The sequence below is a fragment of the Pseudopipra pipra genome, chromosome 7 (assembly GCF_036250125.1).
Source record: "Pseudopipra pipra isolate bDixPip1 chromosome 7, bDixPip1.hap1, whole genome shotgun sequence".
Classification (NCBI taxonomy): Eukaryota; Metazoa; Chordata; class Aves; order Passeriformes; family Pipridae; genus Pseudopipra; species Pseudopipra pipra.
In genome coordinates this window covers 4580190-4599667 of record NC_087555.1, presented here as the reverse complement: position 1 = coordinate 4599667, position 19478 = coordinate 4580190, and the positions used below count along the sequence as shown (strand labels likewise).

The 19478-nt window shown below is 50.9% G+C and overlaps 2 long non-coding RNA genes across 2 annotated transcripts; both read left to right on the top strand.

The window, feature by feature from the left end:
- Positions 1–1659: 1659 nt before the first annotated feature.
- On the top strand, positions 1660–9001 carry LOC135416939 (uncharacterized). Its single transcript, XR_010431820.1, has 6 exons — positions 1660–1769; positions 2029–2153; positions 2677–4640; positions 5184–5296; positions 5618–7963; positions 8952–9001. It is a non-coding gene; the product is annotated as an uncharacterized LOC135416939 (long non-coding RNA).
- Positions 8998–12104, top strand: LOC135416940 (uncharacterized). Its single transcript, XR_010431821.1, has 3 exons — positions 8998–9636; positions 9957–10032; positions 11570–12104. It is a non-coding gene; the product is annotated as an uncharacterized LOC135416940 (long non-coding RNA).
- Positions 12105–19478: the final 7374 nt, after the last annotated feature.

Genomic DNA, 19478 nt, shown 5'->3' with positions numbered 1-19478 from the left:
AGGAACGCAGCTGAAACCTGCTCTGAAAAGGCTGGAGAGACCTGGGAAAAGGCCTGAAGAGGAGCAGCTCAATCCAAACTGGGTATTTCGTAGGAAAAGCCTGGGTGGGCACTTCAGGGAATAGGTGTGGAGGCTGACCCAAAGCCCTCTGAGATCAGAGTCAGCCGTCAACAACGACCTTCCCCTCACAAATCCAAGGTCCCAGCTCCCGGTGGGACCCCTGACGGCCACCAGCCACAGCCAGCTTTGTCCCAGCTCCGGGAGCACGGTGGCCACCAGCCTCTGGCCTGCTGATATACCTTTGTATTTGTGTTTTTATTTTGAATCAACAGCACTTTCAGCTACTTTTTTAATTGTTTTTAATTCTCCTAAGTCTGTATTTGCTTTGGAGGAGAGAATGAAAACTTGGGATGAAATGAAGTGGATCAGGATGGTGGAACAAAAAGGAAAAAAGCAGAAAACATTTCAAATATTATTGAAGTGATTTTTTTTCCCAGTAATATAAAACATGAAATTCCTTATAACATTATAGTATTTTACAGTTTTAGGAAGCTTTCTATTGTGACTTTTATGGAATCAAAAGATGAAGATGATGAGATATTTTAGCATTTCTATTTTTCAAAATTAAATGTATCCTGAAAATAAGGTAGCTTTATGCATTTATGGGAGAGTTCATGTCCATTTTTGCTCCTTATGTGTCGAGTCTTGTCTGATTGAATTGAGATCTGAGGATCACTGTGGTGGTATGGGGGAGTGGCTGGAAATTCGGAAGCAGGCGTCATTGGTTTGCCTGGATTGCCAAGGAGCAGCACGGAGATGAGCCCACTGGTGCCAGGGGTCTCACCTCCTTCAGGAAGCAGGTGGTGGGTGCAGGGGAGATGCAGCAGGTGGAGACCATGGAGAGGAAGGTCCTGGTGGAGCCCAGGAGCACAGGCAGGGGCGCCTGGCTGTAGCTGCTGGCGTACTCGTACAGATACCTGCGGCAGGGGCGGGATGAGGAGACCCGGCACACCGGGATCGGGAGCAGGAGCTGCGGGATTTAGGGGCGTTGGGGCTGCCCGGGGATGGGAGCCCTCTCCAGCTACCGCGAACGGCGAGTCCGCACTGCAGGACTTGACCGACAGGGCCGAGGACTGTGGGAGGGACAAGTGGTTATGGCCACCCACGACACACTCTCTCATCCCAGCCGTGGTTTGGGGTCCATCCCCCGCTTTTGGGTCGCGCCCCGGGGCTGCAGTCCCGGCCGTGCCCACCGGGGATCACCGCTCTCCCGTGCCGCGGGATCTGTCCCTGCTGTGCAGGTCCGTGGGGCTGCAGGACACGGTGTCACACAGCACACACGGCCACTGGGTCCTGCCAGCTCCTCCAGCCTGTGCTTCCTGATTGCCGGGGATTTTAGGGGCCACCTGTCTCCAGGGATGGGCAGGGAAACAGAGATTTCCTGTGACTGGGAGCAACGCAGGGCCTTGCCAAGGCAAGCAAATCGCCTGGGCTTCAGGTGCCCGTGTGCAATTCCATCTCCAGGCTGTCTCCCCCAGCAGCAGGTTCTTGTCACCAGTTCCCGATCTCCCTCAGCTGAGCGGGCGGGGCGGGGCCGCGGGGACCGGCGGGCTGGGATTGGGCGACGGCACTCGAGCGCTGATTGGGCAGCGCTGCCGGCCCGCGGTATAAAGGGCCGGCGGGGCGGGTGTGGTCGGTTGTGTGTGAGGGCTGCGGGCGCGGCCCCGCTGCTGCCCGGGCTGCGGAGGGGAGAGCGCCTTGGCCGCTGGGTTTATGGACCGGGGGAGCTGGGGGGCGTTTAGGGGCGCGTTGTGCTGGGCAGCGGGGGCCGGGTAAACCCCTTCCCTGCCGGGTGACCCTGGGGGAGCCGTGGCAGGACTGCAGGGCTGGTGCTCTCTGGGTGGATCAAGTTTTGCTTTGGAATTCCAAACCCTTTTCCTGTGCAGGGTTACGAGGCCAAGACTGCTTCAACTTGGTTTTTTTTGGTGCTGCATTAATGCTTTTTGCTCGTTCTGTGTCAATTTGCAGCCTGGCTCGTGGTTTCCCCTGGTGCTGGGGAGTGGAGGCGAGTTGTGCTTCCTGCTGGGAGAGAGAAGGGCCTTGGGAAGCTGCTCCATGAGCCACAGCTGTGCCGAGCCTGGGAGTCTGTCCAGGTGAGAGCAGGGCTTATACTGCCAGTGAGGAGCTGGGTTCTGCTGTTGAAACATGCCCATGCCTTGAAATGCAAGGACAGGCAGAAGCTGGGAGGGACCCTGAGCACATTTGAAAAGCCCTTGACTGTGGGCGAAGTGTCCAGGAGAAATGATTCCTTTTTTTGCAGGGAGGCAGTTTGTGAGGACAGGGGGGTTGCTGTGCTCTCTAGCAAAACTACTCCCCTTGGGATGTGCAGGGTGAGGAAATGTTGGCCATGTGTGGGCTGGAGCAAAGGTGTGTGGGTGGCTGTGTGTGACAGCCGTGTGTGTGCTGGAAGGGGGTTCTGGTGCCATTGGAGCTGCCAGGGAGACAAAAGGGCACAGTTGTCTGAAAAAGGTGAAAGCTGTGTTGGCCTCTGTTGACACCTGCACCAAAGGAGATGCAAATTTTACCCCTCTTGGTTGCAGGCTTCACAAAGCTCCCAGGAAAGGAAGTTTTAGATTCCAACTCCCCTTTCTGCTAAAGGTTTCCTTGCTCTCTCAGCAGGATGTCGAGTGCCACCATGTCCCCAAGGTCAACCTTTCTGCTGTTGGGAGAGCATGAGGTGGATGGAGAGGATCCCCAGCCATCTGCAGGCAAAAGGGACTGGCACAACTGCGATTTTTCTCCAGCTCTCTTAAGGTGGACTTTCAGGGTACCGTGGGTAATGTGCCAGCTCTCCTGCTGGCGTTTTTGTCTTCTGCTCTATTTGAACATCAAGAGTAAAACTAAAGTCAGGTGTGTTCTGGAGTATGTTACACTCGGGCAAAGCTCCTTCCCTCTGTTTATTTTCTGTTCTGGAAAGCACAGTCTGGGGTTCCTGGGCACTTCCTCTTAAATGATTCCATGAAAATAATTTTGTACTGAAAGGAGAAAGGAGCTGTCTGTTTGAGATCAGATGTCACTGATAAAAGCTTGATGTTTTTTCACTCAGTAAGCTTTTAAAATATCTCATAGTGTGTAGCAATGCCTGGCTTCTAAAACTCACCAATTGAGTCTTAAAAGTTTCTTTGAAGAGCTGAGTTCAGGCAGCAGAATTGGCCCTGCAGGAGGGACTCTGTGCCTGCTCTCCCGTGGCTCCAAGGGATCTCTGGGCCTTCACGCCGGCACCGAGATTTTCTTGGGAAGGGCCTCAGATCCCCGGACCAGTCTGGGACACAGGCAAGATCCCCCTGCATTTATAAATGAGGCCTTCTTGTGGCTTCCTACCCGTACCTGTTGGTGGGTTCCAAAGAAGGACTCTTGAAATGCCTTTTGGGCTGTCCATTGAAACCTTGGGACCAAATTGGGCCCCCCTGGAGGGACAGTGCTGTTGGTGCCCCCCGGGTTGGGGCACCCCGAGGACTCCAGCGCGCACCGAAAGGATTATTCGGGGAGATCCACGGGGTGCCCAGCCCTGGGGAGTTCAAAGCAAGCTCCCTGCAATGGATTCAGGCATTGCTGAGAGTATCCCAGGTATAGCTGTCCATGCTAGAGATGGAGCTCTCTAATGGACTGTAATTGGGTTCTAAAAGTGGTGCTCCAAGTGCAAAGGAAGTGTGGGATTGGGATTAAGAAACGAGCAGTGATGGTACAATTGGCTGTTTTCTCTTGAATGTAATGGTAAGAGCTACAGGAGTGCAAGGTGTGTGTTCCAGTCCCCAGCATTTGGTTTGCATGTGTCCTGGTCAGACACAGGTCCAACTTCCTCAGTCCTTAACCCAGTCGAGGGAGAATTAAGGACTGGCAGTGTTAAGGTGATTGGTGTGACAGGGGTTAAACTGGGAAAACATTGGGGAATTCTTCAGTTTGTCTCTTTGCCAAACTCAGCCAAACCTGTGCTAGGAAGAGATTGAGTGGAAAAGTTGAGGCAGAAATGAAATTGAAAACTGGGGATATTGAAACAGTAATTGCTGGAACTAAATGTGTCAAAGCAGCAGCTCTTGTTGTGCAGGGAATAACTCCTGTCAGCAGCAAGGTCCCAAGTGAAGTGGCAGCTGCAGTTGTTCCTGTGGTGTGGGCCAGTGGACTTGCAGGAGAGTGGAAGAGGGCAGAACCTGTAGGTATTACCCCTAATGTGGGATCTATATGGGTAAGGCAAAGCCAGTATCCTTTAAAATCAGAATGCCAGCTTGGATTGGTTGCAGTAACAGCTAAATTGGCTCATCCTGGTTTGCTTGTGGGACGTGAATGCAAGAACCTGCGGAGAAAAGCAATGACCAAGATGATTGATTAGTGCAGGACCTGAGAGAACCACCTTGAATGACAATCTCAAGGAGTTTGCAGTATTGCATTTAAAAGATGGCCTTTGCTGCATCTTCTTGAGCAAGGAAAGCCAAGAAAGCTTTGCCTTTGAAGAAGAAAATCTGGAAAGGGGAAAGGAAGAAGAGAAGCCACTTGACTCCTCCTGAGCCCCAGACAGCCCATGAACTGCCTTCCTGGGAATGGTAGGATGGGGTGGACTCTGGATTGCTCCCTCTGGATGTGTGGTAAGACTGTTATGCCAACTTTTCCAACAGCCTGTAAGCATTTGCTGCCTTGGCTAGATGGTGCAAGGGCAACCTTTAAGCAGCTAAAGCATTCCCTGAGGAGAGCTCTGGGTCTGCCAGATCTCTCAGAACTGTTGGAAGCATCTCTTTGCTGGGGAGGGCAAACAAAGGACAAGGTGTGCAGTGACCCCCCCCAACAAGGGACTTTGAGTTAATGGCATCCCTGCAAGTGAACGTTGTGGGCTGTTCCCTCTGTAGGGCAGGTGATAGTCCCAGCTAGAGTGATGGGAAAAATGGGTAAAAGAGAGCCCCAAAAGCTGGAAATCCTCCTGGAGGCTCTTGGCAAAGAGAGTTTCCTGAGTTGCCCCTGAAAGAAGGATAGTGACAGCTTTTGAGTGCTAGTAGATGCTTTTAATAGATAGCCTTGAGTGTGTCCTTGTTGCACCAGTAGGCTTGTCAAAGTCCCCATATTCCAGGAGATATACCTATTAAAGTTTAAAATGATCTCCATAATCCTTTGTTGGCTTGATGCTTTCCCCTCAGGAACTCCAGGAACTCCTGGTACCGCCTGGGCCGATGGATTGGACGCTCCAGCCCCTCTGTTCCTGCCCAGCCCCTGGGTCTGTGTCAAGGGGTGGCACTGCCAGCCCCTGCAGGTGAAGTGGGAAGGGCCTTTCCAGGTCTTGTGGGTCACATTTATAGTAGCCAAAGTTGCAGAAAAAGGACCTGGGGTCTGTTATTCCTGAGTTAGGAAAGCTCCTTTTGGTTGGTGAGCAGAACAAAGTGGATCCTTAAGAGTTCCCATCCGTGTTTGTGTCTCAGCCTGTGTTATGATTCAGGGCTGTAGCTGTTGTTGTCACTGAGGAGTCAAACTCTGCTTTAAATAATGAGACACTGGCCTAGTGGCCAAGTGTGAAGAATACAGAGGGAATGATATCTGAGTGTTGAGATGCAACAAGAGCTAATCCTTTTTGCAGTAGGATGTAGCCTGGAAACTGCACAGAGCTGAGCCAAGGGATTTAAAGGGACTAACCAAGGGAGGCGAAGAAAGAAGGAAGAAGGGAAGTGAGGCAGCAGCCAAGCAGCACCAAGTGCCTGTGTAAGCAGGTGAGTTGTCTTGAGGTTCTTAAGGCAGGCACTGAGGACTTTGAGGGCTCCAGACAGAGCAGACCTGCGAAGGGCCTCGGTGAAGCCCCTTGGAAACCTTCTAAGGGTAGGTGTGTATGGTAACGAGTGTTGGAATATGTCCTGAGTAGGGATTAGAAATGCAGGGAAGGAAAATGAACCCTCCTGTAATGCTGCCATATCAGCTGCAGTGGATAGCTCTGTGTGCCCTTTGGGAGCTGATTGCCAGGACTCCCGGTGGGCTGGGATCATGGCAGGGTGTTGTAAGCAAGGAATGCCTGGCTTCTAAACCTCACCAGCTGAATCTTAGAGGCTTCTTTGAAGAGCTGAGTTCAGGCAACAGAATTGGCCCTGCAGGAGGGACTCTGTGCCTGCTCTCCCGTGGCTCCAAGGGATCTCTGGGCCTTCACGCCAGCACCGAGATTTTTCTTGGGAAGGGCCTCAGATCCCCGGACCAGTCTGGGACACAGGCAAGATCCCCCTGCATTTATAAATGAGGCCTTCTTGTGGCTTCCTACCCGTACCTGTTGGTGGGTTCCAAAGAAGGACTCTTGAAATGCCTTTTGGGCTGTCCATTGAAGCCTTGGGACCAAATTGGGCCCCCCTGGAGGGACAGTGCTGTTGGTGCCCCCCGGGTTGGGGCACCCCGAGGACTCCAGCGCGCACCGAAAGGATTATTCGGGGAGATCCACGGGGTGCCCAGCCCTGGGGAGTTCAAAGCAAGCTCCCTGCAATGGATTCAGGCATTGCTGAGAGTATCCCAGGTATAGCTGTCCATGCTAGAGATGGAGCTCTCTAATGGACTGTAATTGGGTTCTAAAAGTGGTGCTCCAAGTGCAAAGGAAGTGTGGGATTGGGATTAAGAAACGAGCAGTGATGGTACAATTGGCTGTTTTCTCTTGAATGTAATGGTAAGTGCTGCAGGAGTGCAAGGTGTGTGTTCCAGTCCCCAGCATTTGGTTTGCACATGTCCTGGTCAGACACAGGTCCAACTTCCTCAGTCCTTAACCCAATCGAGGGAGAATTAAGGACTGGCAGTGTTAAGGTGATTGGTGTGACAGGGGTTAAAGTGGGAAAAACAAACTGGGTAATTCCTCAGTTTCCCTCTTTGCCAAACTCAGCCAAACCTGTGCTCGGAAGAGATGGACTGGAGTCTCTGATCTCCTGAGTAGTTCTTCTGCATGATCTGGGAGCCTCTGGGATTAGACTGGACTGGGCAGACAGGGAGCAGTTTGTCCTGTGGAGTTGGGCTGAGTTTGTTCAGGATGCCTTGGGAGGCAGGGCTGGAGAGGCTCCTCTGTTGGCTGTAGTGGTGGAAGGTTGTAGCAGGAGGGATGGAGCCTTCGACCTCCTGCTCCCCCCGTGAGCCCCGACGAGACCGTGCCCTTGGCAATGGAGGGCCCCCCATTGCTGAGCCAGCGGTTCCGGGGGCCAGGAGGGATGAGATCAGGATGCCGAACTCCGCCCAGGGCCAGGGCTGCCAATGTAACCATGGAGGGAACTGAAAGCAGAGTGAGATGGAGGCCAAGCTCCAGCACAAGGATGGGTGAGGAAAGACCGTGGTCCTCAGGTGGAGCTTTGAATTCCCTGGAAAAATGGATCCTGTCAGATGGTTCAGGCCCTCGTGGGTGCTGGAGCAGAGGCCTCTTTAATTTATGGTCACCCTAAAAGGTTGCAAGGGCAGCAAGTTTTGACTGCAGGATGAGGTGGGAAACCAAGTGAAGTGGTCCAGAGAAAAGCTGAGCTTAAAATTGGTCCTGTGCCAGAGCAGCCTTGTGCAGGTGCTTGTTGCTGTCCCTGGGTGTCCCATTGCAGTGGATATTTCCAAGGGCTGCCTTGTGCTGGGGAACACTGAGGGCAGTTCCCTTTCCCTGGGCATGTTTCCCCCCCTCAAGGGTGGCTCCACAGTCCCACCCTCTGCCCTGGGAGTGTGGCAGAACACCTGGAGCCACTGTCCTTGTCAGAGAGGGGACAAGGGATGGTTGGATGGGTGAGGGAATGGTTCAGGGAGTACAAGCACCATTAGAGTGAGTAGTGCAGCACGTGGAAAGAAAGGGGGGGAGTTAATCCAGACAGAATTCAAGCTCATGGAGCAATTCAACAGGCTCCGGACCTGTGGCCAATACGAGCCAGAGAGGGGGAACTAAAGGTTCCTGCCAGTGCTAATGATGCCACTTGGAGCCTCTGGCAGAAGTAGGGTAATGTAAGGGGGGAACTTTTGAATTAGATGATCAATGGAGCATAGAGGCATGAGAAAGAAATCATATTAGGATGTGAAACCGGCTCGAGTATGGTACAATGGAACTTGATGGCACAAGCTAATTGTAAGGTCCATTGTGCTTTTCAGCAAGTCAACCTGATATCCCCTGTTCTGAGAGCTGAGTTCTTCCTTGGTTCTGCTACATCTTGCCAGATAGATACCTCTGCCCTTGAAACACAAGGGTAGAGGTCATCCATAGGGGTGAGAAAGATGATGGTGAGAGGAAGATGATGTGGGCAGGGGTCGCTGGCCCCTTGCCCTACAAGTAGGGCAGGCCCAGACTGTTGCCATCAGGCAATGATCGGGCGGTGTTTGGCTACCACTCAGGCCTCCCCTTACACTGTGTCCTGGCCCTACGTGGTGTAATGTGGAGCTGATAAAAATGGGCTGTCAGGACTGCTGAGCTGAGCGATCCTCATCCTGCCACCGAGCCTGTGTTGCTCCGCGGGGACGCCCGCTAAGGGATGGGCACCGACCAGCTACTGCAGATCCTGACAGCCCTGGCCTGTCTGTGTGGGTAGGCAGAGTTTAGTGATGGGAAGCCACCGAGAAGGAAGACTTTAAATATCCTTTAGTGTTCCTTTAATACCCTTTATTTAGTATTCATAATATTTTCCCTTTAATGTCCCCTTTTACTAACCAAATATCGTGTCAATAGTTACCCATAATATTGTGTTAAGATCCTTTTTGGTATCCCTTTGACTCCCTTTTTACTAGTTAATATTATACTGTATTGAATGCTGTTCTTAGTATTTGGTTTAATGCCACGTGATAAGGTCATTCATTTGTATCCTTTTTAAACTTCTGATTCTCTTTGCTAAGTTTATTGTAGTGAGAATAATAATAATAATAAAGATATTTTGTGTGTTTGAATGTTTGTGGCACTTGTCTTTATTCCGGGCATGTATCCCAACGACCTGTTCCAGGTAGGAAGGAAGTGCCCTTAGGATTTGGGAATAGGAAGTTACTGGAACCCAGCCCAAGATAGACCCTGTTGGAGAAGTGGCTCTGAGTACGTTATTGGGCTTTAGTGGGAACAACAAATGATAAGAGGGCCTGAAATCCCCATCAGGCCTTGGGTATAAAGCTCCTCCAGGGTGCACGGGCCAGGCCATGCTCAGGAAGGCAGCCCCATGAAAGGGAGATGGTGTATCCAAGCCAGAGCCAGAGCAGGGGTCGGGGCAGGAGTGAGGCCTCGTGAGGGAGTTGCCAACGGCCCTGTGGTTTAAGCAACAAGTGTAGATCCCCTGGACAGTGAGCACAAATCACTGGGGCAATGGGGAAAAGCCCCAAAGCAAGTGCTGGGAGAAGAGAGGGAGCATGCATGGCTCACTGCTGGGTCAGCCAAATCTATCAGTGGGAAGCACTTTTGGAAAGCAGGAGCATCTAACCCGTGCCAGAGTCACGACGGGGGGAGGCAAAAGTAGTCCATGCCATAGTGTGTATATTGTAATACAAAGAAATAAGGCACAGAATGACTTAATGGGTACCAATGAACTGATCTGGAGGACCGTATTCCCATCCTGGATTGCAAAAATTAACTGGCTTTTGTCTCCTGAATTGCTGCAGTGCACCGACTGATATCATGCTGGAAAAATAACACACTTCAATGTAAGTAAACCAGGGATTTTTGTATGTAAGTGCAAATTATTGCCCTGCAAATTTGAAATAAGACTTGACTTGATCACCAAATGCAAACAGTAACTACAGGGGTCAATTAGTGACCTTTGGGCATCAGGTTAGAACAACTCACTGCTCCCCACTGGTGGGACATATTTACAGGATTCTCACCACCTGCTACAAAGTTTTGGAACACTTTAATCCATCCACTAATCCCAGTAATTATTGTACTGATTTTATGAACAACAGAGTTGCTGTCTCTGGGATCAATGACAGGAAGGTGCTTCTCCCCGTGTCTCTGCCCTACCCAGGGCTCAAAGGACCAAAGGAAAGGATGAGAAGTTGGCTGAGAATTGAGCCCCGGGGCTGCTGCCCCTGAGGAGCAGGGTAAGGGCTGGGTGTGCTCAGAGGCCCTGGCTAAAGGCTGCAGGTGCAGTGAGTGTGTGCTGGGCAAAGGCAGCAAAGGTGTGTGCAGCTGTTCCGTGCCCTCTCCCCTTGGCCCCGCCGGGGCGCCTGCCCAGCACTCCAGGGGTGGCCAACGGGGAGCTCAGGCCAACCTGCCCGTGCCCACGGCCCCCCAGTGCCAGGCCTGGCCTAAAGCCGGCTTTGTTGGGCAGAGCCTGGCCAACGGGATCCCCTTGGAGCCGCCCCACAGCCTCCCCGGGGGTGGAGGCACTCGCAGGAATTGTCCTAGGGCCGGAGCCTTCGGGATCGGCTGCCCCGGGGCTGCCGTGTGGGCTGGGGGGGAGCGGGAGGGGGCTGTGGGGGAGGGATTTCTGCTGAGCCACAGTTCTGTCTCTGGGGCAGTCAGGATGGGATGCCTTGCTCCTTTCCTTTTGTATCCCCGAAATCTGTATCCCATGTATTGGATTGGGTTTGTTTAAGCTGTTCCTATTATTCCGTGACTGATGAGAAGTTGTTTCCTGGAGTGCCCTGTCTGTCAGCAAAACACCAGGCCCAAAGGATCCTGGCAAGTGCAGCACTGGAAGAGTCAGGAAGACTCAAAAATGCACCAGTTCTCAGGAAGCACAACTTTGTAAAACATTGATGAAGCTAAAATTCCCCAGCATTGAACTGCTGGGTCCCAAATGCTATTGGAGGGAGAGGCAGAAACTGCCACTGCTGCTGAGGCTGAACTGTGCAGTGAGTGGGCAGGACTTGGCCCTGATGCCTGAGTGCATCTTTCGGATGGATGCCAACTGTTAGCCCCTGGCTCCATAACTTGAGTAGAGGGTGTTCCTGCAAGCCCAGCTGCTGTGTTGGTGGTGCTGTGGGCACCTCTGGCCCTGGTGTGCTGTGACTGTGTTTGTGTTGCAGCTCAATAAAGTCCCTTTCAGTGGTGATTGTGTCATTTTTGTGTCAGTTGCTCTCAGTTCCTGTCCCCTCTTCCCCTGCCCCAGTGGCTGCATCGCTGCCTTGTGCCTAAATGAACTCTTCCCCTGCAGCAGTTCCCTGTTGCTCTCAGAGAGGGTGGAGTTGAGGCCCCTGAGCAAAGGGGAAAAGGATCCATCCAAGGCAGGCCCGTGCTCACCCCCTGCATTCCTCCAGCCTCCCGTGTTTCCAGTTCCCCTCTCTGCTGGGCACACAGCCTGTTCCCAAACAACCCCTGTTCCTGTTCTCTCTCTGTGTTTCCCCTCACAACTCCCCTCCTCTAACCTCCAACTGCCCAGGCCCCTGTTTTTGAGGGGCATTCCTGGGCTGCTGTCCCCCCCTTCTTTATAAATGAAGTACCAAGAGCCCCAAGTGCAGAGAGGTCTGCAGGGAATCAGTGCCCAGAGCTGCCCGTGCCTGCCTGTGTTCCTGCAGTTCTCCTTCCTCTTCTCCCCTGGGCTGGGGAGACCTGCCTGCCCTGTGTTTATTGGAGCAGAGGGATGGGATTAAATTTGTCCAGAAGGTTTGTTCACGGACACTTGTTTTCTGACAGGCAGTGCCATTTTCCTTTTGCCTTTCCCAAGTTTTTCCAAGTGCTGCGCAGCACGGGGATCTGTGTGCTGGGACAGTGATTGGCAGGAGGAAGGGGAGCCTTGGCCTCACCTGCCCAGCTCAGGTGGGTGGCAGAGAATTGGGGTGGGCTGGCAAGGCATGAACATATTTCTGAGTTCTGGAGTGCCTTGAATCCTCTCCCTGTCAGCTTCCTCTCCCTCCTTTCCTGGGGTCCAGCATCCCAGGTGTCTCTTCCTTTGCCCAAAGTCCAATGGCAGAGGATTGACTAACTCCCAAGGGGGGTTTGGAATGAAGAAGGTTCTGTTCCAATGGGGCAAGGAATGCAGTGAGAAAGATGAGCCTCCTTTTAGTGCCTGAAGTAGAGAGGAATAAAGATGCTGGAAAAGGCCACGTTTCCTTTGTTGTCCCCCCTGGATTTTTCATGGCTCAAACTCTTTAGTGAGCAATTGAAGAGAAGGGTGAAGGGCAGGAGCCTTTGACTTGCCCAGTGCACTTAATTGCCTTGTTCTCCTCTCTTCCAGGCCAGGCCAAAGCCCTGAATGCAGCCCAGCTCTGCCAAGTGCCCTGGGCTGGGAGCAGCCAGAGGCTGCAGCCCCGCCGGCCGGGCTGGGGGCTCCTGGTGCTGCCCGTGGGGTGGGGTAAGTCAGAGGGACACGTTTCTCTCCTCCTGCCTGTTGGCATTTGCTCCCTGGGCACTGGATGTGTAAGGAAGGACGGAGTAGCAGGGAAGGGGAGTATTTCCAAACTGTATGAATGTTGTCCCCAGGCTTGGGATGGAGCAGCCATGGGGGTGGTTGGGTTTGGCCTGGGCCGGTCAGGATCAGCCATAAAGGACCCACCAGACCCCTGAACCCTCACTGGACATGTCCAGCCCCTCAAGTCATTAATTTTCAACAGAGGACAAGCAAGTGTTGGTACTTGCTTCTGATCTGTGGAGAATTTCCTTTGGAATGATCAACCAGGGAATGTATCACTGCAAAGCATCTTTTTGGGTCTTTTGTTTGTTTATTTGTTTGTTTGTAATTTCCTCTCTGGCTTCAATGAGATTGGTGTGCTCCTGTTAAGGAAGCAGCATGTTTTTATCTTGAAATTTGGGGTGGTTTGGTTTGGTTAGGCTTTTTCTCCCACTGACTCGGACCTTCCGTGCATAGTCCATGTTGTCCTACAGGACAACACGCCTTGGTTCTGGGTCAGAGAGAGAGAAGGGAAGTGGCTTTTCCTCATCTGGAATGTTTCCAAGCAGAAGTGGGACATTGTCCTGGCCCTCCCCAAAGCACTGCAGGCACCTGGGAGTAGCTCAGGGCTGGCCCAGTTCTCTGAGACAGAACCACGGGGGAGAGGTTTAAGTTTTAATCACATCTCTGTGTCCCTTGGTTGCAAAGATTGGGTCCTCCAGTCCCAGAGCATTGAGGAAAACAAGGAACTCTTGTTCTTCATGGCAAAACTTCTGTTATTGCTTGGGCAGTCTATTGGTTCTGTTGTCTGAGTTCCTGTCCAGGATCGTTCTAAGAGAACCTGTTAGAAATGTAGAGGTAGGATTGGGTCTGTTGCCTACCCAACTGCCTCCAAATCCTGATGGACTGGAGTGATGAGTGCTCTCAACCCAGGGTATTTCTTAATACTGTGACTTTCCCTCAGCTGTGGGTGAGGAATTGTGCAAGCAAGGCCTGTGTGCCCGTGGGTGTCTCCCGTGTGTGTCCGTGTGGCAGGGCTGGGACAAGGACTCGTGCAGGGACCGAGCTGACACTGGAGCTGCTGCCATCCTGAGCCATTGCCAAGGGGTGGGTAGAGACAATCTGTGCAAGCCTCATCATCACAGTGACCTCATAAAGCCCAGACACCTCATAATGGTGCAGGTCTCATGATGGCACTGACCTCATAAAGCCCAGACACCTCATAATGGTGCAGGCCTCATAATCACACTGAACTCATAAAGACCATACACCTCATATTAGTGCAGGCCTCATCATCACACTGATCTCATAAAGTCCAGACACCTCATAATAGTGCAGGCCTCCTCATGGCGCTGACCTCATAAAGCCCAGACATGTCATAATGGTGCAGGTCTCATCATCACACTGACCTCATAAAGCCCAGACATGTCATAATGGTGCAGACCTCATCATGGCACTGACCTCATAAAGCCCAGACATATCATAATGGTGCAGGCCTCATCATAACACTGACCTCATAAAGCCCAGACATGTCATAATGGTGCAGGCCTCCTCTTGGCACTGACCTCATTAAGCCCAGACACCTCATAATGGTGCAGGTCTCATCATCACACAGACCTCATAAAACCAAGACGTGACATAAGGGTGCAAGCCTCATCATCACACTGACCTCATAAAGCCCAGACATGTCATGATGGCGCAGTTCTCGTCATCACAGTGACCTCATAAAGCCCAGACATGTCATAATGGTGTAGGCCTCATCATCACACTGACCTCATAAAGCCCAGACACGTCATAATGGTGCAGGCCTCATCATCACAGTGACCTCATAAAGCCCAGACATGTCATAATGGTGCAGGCGTCATCATCACAGTGACCTCATAAAGCCCAGACATGACATAATGGTGCAGGCCTCATCATCACAGTGACCTCATTAAGCCCAGACATGTCATAATGGTGTAGGCGTCAGCATGGCACTGACCTCATAAAGCCCAGACATGTCATAATGGTGCAGACCTCATCATCACAGTGACCTCATAAAGCCCAGACATGTCGTAATGGTGCAGGTCTCCTCATGGCACTGACCTGATAAAGCCCAGAAATGACATAATGGTGCAAGCCTCATTATCACAGTGACCTCATAAAGCCCAGACATGTCATAATGGTGCAGGCCTCATCATCACACTGACCTCATAAAGCCCAGACATGTCATAATGGTGCAGGCCTCATCATCACACTGACCTCATAAAGCCCAGACACGTCATAATGGTGCAGGCCTCATCATCACTGTGACCTCATAAAGCCCAGACATGTCATAATGGTGCAGGCCTCCTCATGGCACTGACCTCATAAAGCCCACAGATATCATAATGGTGCAGGCCTCATCATCACAGTGACCTCATAAAGCCCAGACATGTCATAGTGGTGCAGGTCTCATCATGGAAGTGACCTGATAAAGCCCAGACATATCATAATGTTGCAGGCCTCATAATCACACTGATCTCATAAAGCCCAGTCACGTCATAATCGTGCAGGCGTCAGCATCACACTGACCTCATAAAACCCAGACACGTCATAATGGTGCAGGCCTCATTATAACAGTGACCTCATAAAGCACAGAGATGTCATAATGGTGCAGGCCTCTACATCACACAGACCTCATAAAGCCCAGACATGTCATAATGGTGCAGGCCTCATCATCACAATGACCTCATAAAGCTCAGATATGTCATAATGGTACAGGCCTCATCATCACATTGACCTCATAAAGCCCAGACATGTCATAATGGCCCAGGCCTCCTCATGGCACTGACCTCATAAAACCCAGACGTGACATAATGGTGCAAGCCTCATCATCACAGTGACCTCATAAAGCCCAGATAGGTCATAATGGTGCAGGCCTCATCATGGTACTGACCCCATAAAGCCCAGAGATATCATAATGGTGCAGGCCTCATCATCACAGACACCTCATAAAGCCCAGACACGTCATAATGGTGCAGGCCTCCTCATGGTACTGACCTCATAAAGCCCAGACATGTCATAATGGTGCAGGCCTCATCATCACAGTGACCTCATAAAGCCCAGACATGTCATAATGGTGCAGGTACTGGTCATGGTACTGACCTCATCATGGTCATGGTACTGACCTCATATAGCCCAGACATGTCATAATGGTGCAGGCCTCATCATCACACTGACCTCATAAAGCCCAGACATGTCATAATGGTGCACGCATCGTCATTGCACTGACCCCAAAAAGCCCAGACATGTCATAATGGCCCAGGCCTCCTCATGGCACTGACCTCATAAAGCCCAGAGATGTCATAATGGTGCAGGTCTCATCATCACACTGACCTCATAAAACACAGACATGTCATAATGGTGCAGGCCTCATCATCACACTGACCTCATAAAGCCCAGTCATGTCAAAATGGTGCAGGTCTCATCATCACAGTCACCTCATAAAGCCCAGACATGTCATGATGGTGCAGGTCTCATCATGGCACTGACCTTATAAAGCCCAGACATGTCATAATTGTGCAGGCCTCATCATCACACTGACCTCATAAAACCCAGACATGTCATAATGGTGCAGGCCTCATCATGGCACTGACCTCATAAAGCCCAGACATGTCATAATTGTGCAGGCCTCATCATCACAGTGACCTCATAAAGCCCAGACATGTCATAATGGTGCAGGTCTCATCATGGCACTGACCTCATAAAGCCCAGACACCTCATAATGGTGCAGGCCTCATAATCACACTGACCTCATAAAGACCATACACCTCATATTAGTGCAGGCCTCATCATCACACTGATCTCATAAAGTCCAGACACGTCATAATAGTGCAGGCCTCCTCATGGCACTGACCTCATAAATCCCAGAAATGTCATAATGGTGCAGGTCTCATCATCACATTGACCTCATAAAGCCTAGGCATGTCATAATAGTGCAGACCTCATCATCACAGTGACCTCATAAAGCCCAGACATGTCATAATGGTGGAGGTCTCATCATCACACTGACCTCATAAAGCCTAGGCATGTCATAATAGTGCAGACCTCATCATCACAGTGACCTCATAAAGCCCAGACATGTCATAATGGTGCAGGTCTCATCATCACACTGACCTCATAAAGCCCAGACATGTCATAATGGTGCAGGCCTCATCATCACACTGACCTCATAAAGCCCAGACACGTCATAATGGTGCAGGCCTCATCATCACAGTGACCTCATAAAGCCCAGACATGTCATAATGGTGCAGGCGTCAGCATGGCACCGACCTCATAAAAAACAGACACGTCATAATGGTGCAGGCCTCATCATCCCAGTGACCTCATATAGCCCAGACATGTCATAATGGTGCAGGCCTCATCATGGCACTGACCTCATAAAGCATAGAGATATCATAATGGTGCAGGCCTCATCATCACAGTGACTTCATAAAGCCCAGACATGTCATAATGGTGCATGTTTCATCATGGCAGTGGCCTGATAAAGCCCAAACATGTCATAATGGTGCAGGCCTCATCATCACACTGATCTCATAAAGCCCAGACACGTCATAAATGTGCAGGCCTCATCATCACACTGATCTCATAAAGCCCAGACACGTCATAATGGTGCAGGCCTCCTCATGGTACTGACCTCTTAAAGCCCAGACATGTCATAATGGTGCAGGCCTCATCATCACAATGACCTCATAAAGCCCAGACATGTCATAATGGTGCAGGTACTGGTCATTGTACTGGCCTCATCATGGTCATGGTACTGACCTCATATAGCCCAGATATGTCATAATGGTTCAGGCCTCATCATGGCACTGACCTCATAAAGCCCAGACATGTCATAATGGTGCAGGTCTCATCATGGCAGTGACCTGATAAAGCCCAGTAATGTCATAATGGCCCAGGCCTCCTCATGGCACTGACCTCATAAAGCCCAGACATGTCATAATGGTGCAGTCCTCGTCATGGCACTGGCCCCATAAAGCCCAGACATGTCACAATGGTGCAGGCCTCCTCATGGCACTGGCATCATAAAGGCCAGACATGTCATAATGGTGCAGGCCTCATCATTACACTGACCTCATAAAGCCCAGAGTTGTCATAATGGCCCAGGCCTCCGCATGGCACTGACCTCATAATACCCAGACATGTCATAATGGTGCAGGCCTCATCTTAGCACTGACCTCATAAAGCCCAGACATTGCATAATGGTGCAGGCCTCATCATCACACTGACCTCATAAAACCCACACATGTCATAATGGCTCAGGCCTCCTCATGGCACTGACCTCATAAAGCCCAAACATGTCATAATGGTGCAGGCCCCATCATCACAGTCACCTCATAAAACCCAGACATATCATAATGTTGCAGGCCCCATCATTACTGTCACCTCATAAAGCCCAGACATGTCATAATGGTGCAGGCCTCATCATCACAGCTACCTCATAAAGCCCAGACATGTCATAATGGTGCAGGCCTCATCATGGCACTGACCTCATAAAGCCCAGACATGTCATAATGGTGCAGGCCTCATCATCACAGTGACCTCATAAAGCCCAGACATGTCATAATGGTGCAGGCCCCATCATCACAGTCACCTCATAAAGCCCAGAAATGTCATAATGGTGCAGGCCTCATCATGGCCCTGACCTCATAAAGCCCAGATATGTCATGATGGTAAAGGTCGAATCATCACAGTGACCTCATAAAGCCCAGACACGTCATAATGGTACAAGCCTCATTATCACACTGACCTCATAAAGCCCAGACATGTCATAATGGTGCAGGCCTCATCATCACACTGACCTCATAAAGCCCAGACATGTCATAATCGTGCAGGCCTCATCATAACAATGACCTCATAAAGCCCAGACATGTCATAATGGTGCAGGCCTCCTCTTGGCACTGACCGCATAAAACCCAGACGTGAAATAATGATGCAAGCCTCATCATCACAGTGACCTCATAAAGCCCAGACATGTCATTATGGTGCAGGTCTCATCATGGCACTGACCTCATAAAGCCCAGAGATATCATAATGGTGCGGGCCTCATCATCACAGTGACCTCATAAAGCCCAGACATGTCATCATGGTGCAGGTCTCATCATCCCAGTGACCTGATAAAGCCCAGACATGTCATAATCGTGCAGGCCTCATCATCACACTAATCTCATAAAGCCCAGAAACGACACAATTTTGCTGGCCTCATCATCACAGTGACCTCATAAAGCCCAGAAACGTCATAATCGTGCAGGCGTCAGCATCACACTGACCTCATAAAGCCCAGACACGTCATAGTTGTGCAGGCCTCATTATCACAGTGACCTCATAAAGCCCAGAGATAACATAATGGTGCAGGCCTCATCATCACAGTGACCTCATAAAGCCCAGACATGTCATAATGGTGAACGCCTCATCACCACAATGGCCTCATAAAGCTCAAACATGTCATAATGGTACAGGCCTCATAATCACAGTGACCTCATAAAGCCCAGACATGTCATAAGGGTGCAGGTCTCATCACGGCACTAACCTAATAAAGCCCAGACATGTCAAAATGTTGCAGGCCTCATCATCACAGTCACCTCTTAAAGCCCAGACATGTCATAATAGTGCTGGTCTCATAATGGCACTTACCTCATAAAGCCCAGAAATGTCATAATGGTGCAGGCCTCATCATCACAGTGACCTCATAAAGCCCAGACATGTCATAATGGTGCAGGCCTCATCATAACAATGACTTCACAAAGCCCAGACATGTCATAATGGTGCAGGCCTCATCATCACACTGACCTCATAAAGCCCAGAAATGTCATAATGGTGCTGGCCTCATCATGGCACTGACCTCATATAACCCAGACACGTCATAATGGTGCAGGCCTCATCATCACAGTGACCTCATAAAGCCCAAATATGTCATAAATGTGCAGGTACTGGTCATGGTACTGGCCTCATCATGGTCATGGTACTGACCTCATATAGCCCAGACATGTCATAATGGTTCAGGCCTCATCATGGCACTGACCTCATAAAGCCCAGACATGTCATAATGGTGCAGGTCTCATCATGGCAGTGACCTGATAAAGCCCAGAGATGTCATAATTATGCAGGCCTCATCATCACAGTGACCTCATAAAGCCCAGACATGTCATAATGGTGAACGCCTCGTCATGGCACTGACCCCATAAAGCCCAG